The sequence below is a fragment of the Macaca mulatta genome, chromosome 5 (genome assembly GCF_049350105.2).
Source record: "Macaca mulatta isolate MMU2019108-1 chromosome 5, T2T-MMU8v2.0, whole genome shotgun sequence".
Taxonomy (NCBI): domain Eukaryota; kingdom Metazoa; phylum Chordata; class Mammalia; order Primates; family Cercopithecidae; genus Macaca; species Macaca mulatta.
In genome coordinates, this window is record NC_133410.1 from 8,052,638 (window position 1) to 8,062,775 (window position 10,138).

Consider the following 10,138-nt stretch of genomic DNA (forward strand, 5'->3'; position numbering starts at 1 on the left):
ATCCACAAGTCCCAGCTCTCTGCCCACTTCCTTTTCCTCTTCACCATTTTACATTTAATAGGAAATTTGTTATTTCTCATGTTTGAGCCCGTTTTGTCTCCACAGCCCTCATCTTCCCTATGAGCATGATAGAGAAAAATTATTCTCTGTTTCCTAGGAGAGAAATCCAAGGCTTGGAGCCACTTGGATGGTCACTCAGGGCCATCAGCATCTACTAGCCAGGAAGAGGCTGGGACATTCGGGAGACAATGGAGAGAAGGAAATAGAAGCAAGAGGGCTGGGGCTCCCAGCAGTATCATTACAGGGTCCCAAGGCGCAGCAGTCTTTCGGGGAGAAAAATCTGTCGGACTTGGACAAATCAGCTGCACAGTGTTAATCTTCCAGAGGCTGAACTCTCTCCCCATTTCTGGGAATCTAATCTTTGGATAACTTTTAAAAAATGAATCCTGAATAATTTTAGATGTTTGTAAGGATCTGGGTATATCACCACCTCTCCCCACATCCCCTACTCACCTCACTTCCATGCCTCCCTACAGATGTACATGCAGTAGGGGACTCAAAACAGAAAGCTGTCAAAGGATTTCATTAACTGAAATATGATGGTAACTTTCTCAGGTCTTTCCAGGCATGATGGCTCACACCTGTAATCCCAGAACTTTGGGAGGCCCAGGCAGTTGGATCACCTGAGGTCAGGAGTTTGAGACCAGCCTAGGCAACATAATGAAACCCCATCTCTACTAAAAATACAAAATTAGCTGGGCGTGGTGGTGCGTGCCTGTATTCCCAGCTGTCTGGGAGGCTGAGGCAGGAGAATCGCCCGAACTCAGAACACGGAGGCTGCAGTGAGCTGAAATCCCGCCATTGCACTCCAGCCTGGGCAACAAGAGCGAAACTCCATCTCAAAACAAAACAAAACAAAAACAAAAACAAAAACAAAAACTTTCTCAGGTCTCTTCCCAATTCCATCTCTCTCTCCTACCATGAGACTACAGGGTAATTGGAGCATTCATAAAGCTCCTGAGTGTACCCAAGGAGACCATGGTCAATGTTCTTGATAGTTTGAGGTTTTCAGCTGGCAACTGAGCAGATTGGCTTTGGGTCTTCTCAGAGTCCTGGGGTCCTCAAATAGAAAGCAAGGCCTGACAAGGTCTGGGACAAAGATTAGGGGTGTGGAAGAACATGGAAGCTTTGCTCTCCTAATTGCCAAGCCAGCGTTTTCCCCATCTCCTGTTAGTCCTTCATTTAGTCTTTCAAAAAGTGTGGGAGGTTGCCCCCACGAGCCTGCCCCAGTGGCTGTCTACTGTGCAGGAGCTCCTATGTGGGAGGAAATTGGAGGTGAGCACGGAGCAATGGGGTGGGCCATTGTGGGATGTGGATGTCTACCTCTCCATGGGGCACAGGAGTCCACCTGGTTGGGGAGGTGAGATTAGGAAGGCTTCACAGAGGAGGCGATTTGAGCTGAGGACTGTCACTTACCTGTGTGGATGGAAGACCACAATCTCATCCTGCCATCTCCTGCCACAAGAAAAAGTGCCAGGTGAAGAAGATGGGGAAAGGTATTCAAGGCTAGGGGAATGTGAGGGTGATCTGGCTGTGACATCTGTCACCCCACTGATGGCCAAAGTTGATTCGGCTGATCTGGCTGGCTAGGCAGGTGTCCCCTTCCTCCCTCACCACTCCGTGCGCGTCCCTCCCAAAGCTGCACTTAAGACAATCTCCGACAGAGAGGACTGGTCTTCAGCCAAGGGTATATAAGTAGCTGCGCACCCCTGCTAGGGCCTCCAAAGAAGCTCTCAAGGTGTTGAAGGCTGAGGGAACCTAGTGAGCAAAGACACAGAGGCACATGCTTGGTGGGGCCTAGAATGTTCTAGAGTGCTAGAAACTGGAACATTCTAGGACTCTAGAGCCTAGAATATTAAGAAAATCTTGGTGAGGGAGGAGACAGAGAGGATGGGAAGGAGCAGGTGGACCCTCAAGAGAACGTGGATGCCCACCAACTGTGGCTGGTGTGAATGTGTGAATGGTGTGACAGATGGGGAGGCGTGGGGGAGAAGAAAGGGACACAGGAGAGACTGAGGCACCCAGGATGGCTAAGGTGTGTGGGGCAGCTGTTATGTGCCAGCACTGTTTTGGGTATTCTCTATATACACTCTCACCCGGTCCTCCCAGGATCCCCCAATATCCCGTTTAATAGATGGGGACCCTGGGGCATGGAGAAGATCATGAATGCACCCAGGATGCCATGGCTCAGAGCTGACAACTGAACTAAAGAGGGGCCAGATGCCCTGCAGGCTGTCACCTCAGGCCCATCCTGCCCTTCATCCCTGCCCAGGTTTGACCCAGCCCAGAATGAACATGCTCCTCACTTGCTTCCCAAACTCCCATCATCTGACAACAACAACAGCAAGAGGAGGGCCCAGAGGATCTGCTGCATGCTGCGGGCGTCGCCAAGTTCTTAATGTTACCCAGCTGTGCAGAGAGGTTGGCCGGCAGCCTGGCCTGGGCAACCGGCGGCGCCATGATTCACATGGGCTGAACAGTACCGAGTGAGTCACCGGCGTCTCCCACAGCCAGCCAGCCACTGGACTGTGAGCTGCATGTGGGCATGGAGTGTGCTCTCTGGATGCCTGGCCTGCAATGAGTTCTTGGTGCTACTGCTATTGGGCTCCCTCAGCCTGTTCTATTGCATCCGCTTGCTTTGACCACTGGGCCTTTGTGCCCTCTGAGAGCTTCCCGCTGTGGGTATGCTTGGTGTGTCCTCTCTGGACAGCTGAGTGGCAAGTGGCAGGCACAACTGTGTCCAGGAACTCAAGGTTGCTTCCAAGGAAGTAAAGTCAGGCAAAGCCACCCAGGAAGTTGGATCCTCAAGATAATTTATTTACCCAGAATTCTGGGACACCAGGGCCCAGCTAATGAAACCATCCTCTTTAGTAAGATGGGCTCCAAGGTAACCAGGCAAAGGGAACTGAGCCCCCTCTTCCCTACCCCCACACACCTGACAGCCTGTCCTTCACCGCACTAGCCTGCTGGCCCCTGGGATGTTTTGCACATCACTTAAAGTAGGGCTCCGGTAGCCTTTCCCTGGGTTCCCATCTGCACAGGGAGACAGGCAGAGATGCACGGGGGAGAAAAGAGGAAAAAATCCCAGTCCAGGCACTAAACCAAGATGGCCCCTGTTCAGCCACAAAGAGCCACTCGGCAGATCCATGCTCCAGGGCATGGACCTATCATGGCCCAGCCCTCAGCCCCTGGCTCTGCAGCCTGCTGGGCTCAGAGGACTAGGGAAGTCTGAGGAGGGCCTGGGAATTGAGAGCCCAAGAATAGCTGAGAATGGTGAAGCTGGCACTTGCACTGAGTATCACAAGGTAATAGGATTTTGCTTTCGTGGGGGTGGGGGCGAGGGTGTGAGGAGGGCATATGCAGAGGCTGGTGGGTAGGCAGCAGCGATCATTCTGTTGTGCAGGTAAGGACAGAGGGCATCTAGATTCTGGGACAGGGTGGAAGCTCAGTAGCCTTAGGCACAGGGTGATAGCGTGCACAGTCTCAATAGCAAGGCATGAAGGTCTTCTACAGCATGGGCCACCAGGCAGGAAGAAGCCCAACTAGGCAGGCCAAGGAGTGGGAGGTGTGATATGGCTGCAGACCCAGGTCCCAGGGAGTACCTAAAGAGAGCCCTTTGTGCAATCCCAGCCCTCTCCCTCCTTGTCTGGTAGCAGGCCCTGTCTCTCTGCTCACAGAGGCGTGTGTGAGATCTCCTGGCTGCCTGGTGCCTCATCTCTTAGACCATAGTCCTGGGCCCAAGGGGGAGCTCGTACCCCAGGTGAGCCAACCACATCCTTCCAAAGGATTTTCCAGGGGAGAGCAGGAGACAGAAGACCTTTTCCTCTTGAATCAGACATGGCTTCAGGGGCATGTCTCCCAGTTAACTGTAGCAGAAGAAAACTAAGCCACAGTGTGCAAAGAGAAGCAGGTACCCTTGTGAAGAAAATGTCACTCTGTGTTTCTGGCTTTGCTGGCCCTTCTGCAATGTCCACTTCATGCTCCTTTTCCATCTTTGAGGACTTGAGCCAATAGATGTTCCTCTTGGACTTAAGCTGGTTACATTTGGCTTCTGGCATCTGCAACCGAAGGCACACAACAACCCACTGAGATCCCGCCCTTGAAGGATGTGACATTGTTGTCCTCATCCAGGCCACTCCCAGGGTCTGGTGCCATGTTTGTTGATTGTTTTTCTGCCTCCTCTAACCCCTAGATTGTAAACTTAGAAGGCCAAAGCCTTACCCATTGGAGGCCTAGGGGAAGTGTTTCTTGCATTATTAACTAATCTAGGTTTTATGGCCCATGTTAGCCCAGTCCAGCAGGGAGCATGGTGTCAGGGGTTACAGAAGGTAGAAGCCCCCAGAATCAATGAGGGTGGCAACATCATAGTTCAGTTTGGAGTGGCCAGGGGGTGGGACTGACAGCTCAGAGTGGGGATAGCACCTGTGGGGACAGGTAAAGGACAAGAGAGATGAGGGGCAGACACCCACCCCATGGGAGGCAAACAATGTATTGGCATTTATTTATTCATTTAACAAATACTTTGGAGCACCTATGATATGCCAGACACTGTTCCATGCACAAAGGATACAGCACTGAACCTCACAGGTTCAGTCCCCACCCCTGTAAAGTTTGCATCATGTAGAGGGGAAGTGATGTGGTTTGGCTGTGTGTTCCCACCCAAATCTCACCTTGAATTGTAATAATCCCCACATATCAAAGGTGGGACCAGGTAGAGATAATTGAATCATGGAAGCAAATTTGCCCATGTTGTTCTCATGATAGCGACTGAGCTCTCACAAGATCTGATGGTTTTATAAGGGGCTTCTGCCTTTGCTCGGCACTCATTCTCTCTCCTCCTGTGCTGTAAAGAAGTACCTTCCACCATGATCGTAAGTTTCCTGAGGCCTCCCGAGCCATGTGGAACTGTGAGTCAATTAAACCTCTTTTATTTATAAACTACTCAGTTTTGGGCAGTTCTTTATAGCAGCATGAGAATGGACTAACACAGTATATTGGTACCAGGAGTGGGATGCTGCTATGAAGATACCTGAAAATGTGGAAGTGACTTTGGAACTGGGTAACAGGCAGAGGTTGGAACAGTTTGGAGAACTCAGAAGACAAGAAGATGAGGGAAAGTTTGAAACTTCCTACAGACTTGTTGAATGGCTTTGACCAAAATGCTGATAGTGATATGGACAATAAAGTCCAAGCTGAGGTGGTCTCATATGGAGATGAGGAACTTGTTGGGAACTTCTTAGATGCAAAGGTGACTCTTGTTATGCTTTAACAAAGAGATTGGTGGCATTTTGCTCCTGCCCTAGAGATCTGTGGAAGTTTAAACTTGAGAGACATGATTTAGGGTATCTGGCAGAAGAAAGTCTAAGTGGCAAAGTGTTCAAAAGGAAGCAGACCATAAAAGTGGAAAATTTGCAGCCTGATGATGCAATAGAAAAGAAAACTCCATTTTCTGTGTAGAAATTCAAGCCTGCTGCAGAATTTTGCATAAGTAACAAAGAGCTGAATGTTAATCACCAAAACAATAGGGAAAACGTCTCCAGGGCATGGCAGACCTTCATGGCAGCCCCTCACATCACAGACCCAGAGGCTCAGGAGCAAAAAACGGTTTTATGAATCGGGCCCAGGGACCCTTTCTGTGTGCAGCCTAGGGACTTGGTGCCCTGTCTCCCTGCAGCTCCAGCCATGGCTAAAAAAGGCCAAGGTACAGCTCAGGCCATGGCTTCAGAGGGTGCAAGCCCCAAGCCTTGGCAGCTTCCATGTGGTGTTGAGCCTACAGGTGCACAGAAGTCAAGAATTGAAGTTTGAGAACCTCTGCCTAGATTTCAGAGGATGTATGGAAATGCCTGTATGTCCAGAGAGAAGTCTGCTGCAGAAGTGGGGCTCTCATGGAGAACCTCTGCTAGGGTAGTGTGGAAGGGAAATGTGGGGTTGGAGCCCCCACACAGAGTCCCTACTAAGGCACTGCCTAGCGGAGCTGTGAGAAGAGGACCACCATCCTCCAGACCCCAGAATGGTAGATTCACTGATAGTTTGCACGATGTGCCTGGAAAAGCCACAGGCACTCAATGCCAGCTTGTGAAAGCAGCCAGAAAGGAGGGCTGTACCTCGCAAAGTCACAGGGGCAGAACTGCCCAAGGTCGTGGGAACCCACCTTTTGCATCAGCGTGACCTACATATAAGACGTGGAATCAAAGGAGATAATTTTGGAACTTTAAGGTTTAATGATTTCCCTATTGGATTTTACACTTGCATGGGGCCTGTAGCCCCTTTTTGGCCAATTTCTCCCATTTGGAATGGATGTATTTACCCAATGCCTGTACCCCATTGTACCTAGGAAGTAACTAATTTGCTTTTGAATTTACAGGCTCACAGGTGGAAGGGACTTGTCTCAGATGAGACTTTGGACTTGCACTTTTAGGTTATTGTTGGAATGAGTTAAGACTTTGGGGGACTGTTGGAAGGACATGATTGTGCTTTGAAATGTGAGGACATGAGATTTGGGAGGGGCCAGGGGTGGAATAATATGGTTTGGCTCTGTGCCCCACTCAAATCTCACCTTGAGTTAAATAATCCTCATGTGTCAAGGGTGGGACCAGGTGGAGATGACTGAATCATGGGAGTGTTTTTTCCCAGATCTCATGAGAACTCACTCACTATCATGAGAACAGGGAGACACAATGAAAACCAAGTAAGTCAATGTATCATGTTGCAAATGATGACAAAGGCTTTGAAGACAAATGGAGCTGTGCAGGAGGTAGGTTTTAGATAGTGGCTGAGGGCAGATCTGACTCTCCAGGAACTCCACTCTATGATACAGAATGAGCACTCTTCTTCTGCCCTCACTCTGTGGGAGCGGGCTCAAAAGATTTTAGCCCCTGCTCCTCCTTGGAAATGAGGAAGACATGGTTTTTGGAGCTGAAAGTAGTGAGTTCAAGCCTTGGACAAGAAATGCAGGAAGGAGATCCCTGAATGAAGTTGCAGGGGCAGGTGCTGCCAGAACAGGACAGACCCTGCCACTCCAGGCAGCAGAGTCTGGATTGGAGCTGGGATCTCTGCTGTCTCAGTTGAGAATATAGGCCACAGATGGGCAGGAGTGAGGGCTGGTGGCATCAGACAGCACCAAAGTGTAAGCCCAGCTTCTCTAAAAGCTTGGGTGTGGCCTGCTCTGCCCCTGACCTGGGACTACCATGCAGCCAATCTAGGGAAATCCAAAGCTAAATTGGTGACCCCTCCTCACAACCAGTCAGACCCAGTTCCACAGTTCTGCAGTGAACTCCTGACAAGACGACCTACATAGAGGATCAAATCCCAGCTCAGCCCCACTGCTGCCACCTGCCCCCTGACCCAGCAGCCCCCTTTGAAGCCCTCCTCCTTCATCTGGTGGGGCCATCCCAGAGGTCACAGGACACTGTCTGTGGGGGTACTGTGGGGTATGAAACAACAGGACAAACGGGAGGGATCATTGTAAAACCCGGAGCCCAGCCACCTGCAGATCGGCCCGCATGTTGGCGGCTTCCTCCTCCAGCTGCACGCCTGGGAGATGCTGACCCTGAGATGAAAACCAGTTCTCTGACATGAACTCAGAGAAGGGTGGGCTCTGCAGGGGTCTGTGTCCTCATGGCACAGGCTGAAGAGTCCCAGATCCAGTGGGGATTGAGGTGAATCACTGTAGTAGGCAAAGCCCCCATGAGACAGCAAAATGCGCCTTGAAGGAACACGCAACTGGGGCTGCAGGGTAGAGGACTTGAGTGCCAGCCCTGGTGCTGCTGACCCTGGCAGAGTCACTCCTCCTCCCTGGCTCTGCTTTTCTACCTTCCCTCCAAGAACATAACAAACTCTGGGGCCCAGGCAGGAGTCATCAATGGACAAAGAAGGGTAGGGTTTGAGAGGACAGAGAGTGGGGTTGGCGAACACAGCAGCCCTAAACAGGGTGGTGGTTCAGCTTCAGCCTCCCTCTGCCAAATGAAACACAGGTCCAGTGATAACAAATCTTCCCTCTCCCTCAAAAGGAGCCAGAAATACAGATTTTTATGTGATGGCTCCAACTTCTAAGTGCTGGCAACGAAGGCTGTTTTTTATAGAAAATGCCATATGGTTCAAAGCAGGTGTATCATTGGGATCTAATCCATAGGCTGCAGCACTGAGGGTCCCCTGCACCCTGCCTTCCAGGTGGGGTCAGCCAGTGAGGACACTCACAGGTGTTGGGGGAGGTGGGAAAGAAGAAGGAGAGAGGGAGGGGATTTGCTTTTCTGATGACCAAGTTGCAATCTTAAACACCTTCAGGGGCCAGACAAGTCCCAGAAGTGGCTGGCAGCAGGTCATTCCCTGGTCCCTGCCATAGTTGTTACTGACTGCCAATACCACTACTTCCTCCCTCATCATTTCAGACCCAAAGGAGGTGATGACTTCCTGCATTACGAGCACCGAGAGCCTCTACATCCCTTGCCAGCTTCCCTAACCCTGCCCACAGTTCTGTAAATAGTTCCTTCATTAAATTTTGCCTCTATGGACCCTTTTGGGTGGGATTCCGCTTCCTACAAAACCTTGGCTACACACAATATTATTTTTTGGTTGTTGAAAACTCTTGCAGGTGGCCAGAGGAAGGAAGGGATCGTCTGGGTACAAATCCTGGCTTTACTCCCATTGTTGTGTTGCATCAGCTCTCTATGCCTTGGATTCCTCATTGCAACCTTAGAGAGCCAACAGACAGGGTCAGTCATGATAATCCCACAAGCCCCTAGCCAAGGGTGCTCAGCAAACTGGCTTGCCTGGGGCCTGAACTTAAATAACAGTAGCATTTGTAAAACAATGGCATTTTCTGGAAATGCATGGCCGGTGATCTTCAGACAGTGTGACTGCCTGTTCCTGAACAAGGTCTTGATGCTCTGTGCCCCTTCTCCTGCTCACTCTGCACCACCCATCCTGGAGACCCCTTCCATTTGATGGGCAGGCTGGAGGGGCTGAGAGGCAGGAGCAGGGAGAGAATAGCATTGGTTTTCCTCATTCCCAGAGTCAAATCCCAGCATAGCCACCCTCTAGTGTGAAAAGTCCTTTCCCTCTCTGGGCTATTTCCACATCCACATAAGAGGAGTTTGCTCTGGAGCCTCCACGGTTCCCAGCAGCTTCCCCATTCTAGGGTCCATGGTGGATTCTACTTCTGCAGACAAACCAAAGTTCTGCACATTATCTATGACACTTTATCTTAATGAAGCATAAAAATTATGAAATTTCACGCTAAGCTTTCCTCAATCGTGTGGTAGAAGAAATGTTTAAATCTCTCTTTTTTTGGCTGACTCTTTGCAAGGCAAGTGTTTCCAAATGTTTGGCCCAGTCCCTTTCCCTCCTCCTTCCCCAGGGCCTGTCCTCAGGAGGAAGGCTCCAAAGATGAGGGGGGAGGGCCAGACCCAGGCCAATCAGGGGGTGGCACTGCTGACCGCAGATGACCCATTGGCTGGGTCTACCCCACACCTGGATGACTGACCGCTATTCTGGACTTATTTTGGGCCAGATGTGTTTGGCAGCCACCCACAGTCAATCAGGGGGATTGCGTTTGAAAAACTAGAGAGCAGCAAACAAAGGCAAGGGTGAGAAGGGTGAGGCCTTCTGGTTAGAAAATACTGAAATTCCTCCTGGTTGCCATCCAGTCAAAAGAACAGGCTGTTCCATGGGTTCCTGGGGACTACTGGGGAGTGAGAAAGTTGATATCTGAATGGACATGGCTTGGCTGCCATTTTGTAAGATTAGGAAAACCATTCAGTTCTTACTTTCCCTGGGTCTGTCACCTGGAGGAGCAGAATCCAACAGGGATGGTGCAGGGAAAGATCCCAGCTTTGGAATCAGACTGATGGGGGGTTGGAACCCGAGTTTGCTACTTACTACTTGGGTAATTTGGGCAAGTTACTCAGTCCTCTTGGCCCCACTGAAAATGGAGATAGTAAGGGTTAACTCACAGGGTTGGAGAGAGTATTAATGCAGACTGGTGTGGATGACTGTACAAATGGACAGGTGAACACCTCACTGGCAACAAAAAATAGAACTACAGGGACCACCACGCAGCAGTGTTACATGCTCAGTTGAG

The 10,138-nt window shown here is 50.4% G+C and overlaps 1 long non-coding RNA gene across 1 annotated transcript in view; it reads right to left on the reverse strand.

Annotated features, from left to right (window-relative positions):
- The window catches only part of LOC114678130 (uncharacterized), a 60,257-nt gene extending 58,429 nt beyond the window's left edge, over window positions 1-1,828 (reverse strand). The window contains exon 1 of the long non-coding RNA XR_003729394.2: window positions 1,477-1,828. This is a non-coding gene — a long non-coding RNA (uncharacterized LOC114678130). The remainder of the gene's footprint in view (window positions 1-1,476) is intronic.
- Between the last annotated feature and the right edge of the window lie 8,310 nt (window positions 1,829-10,138).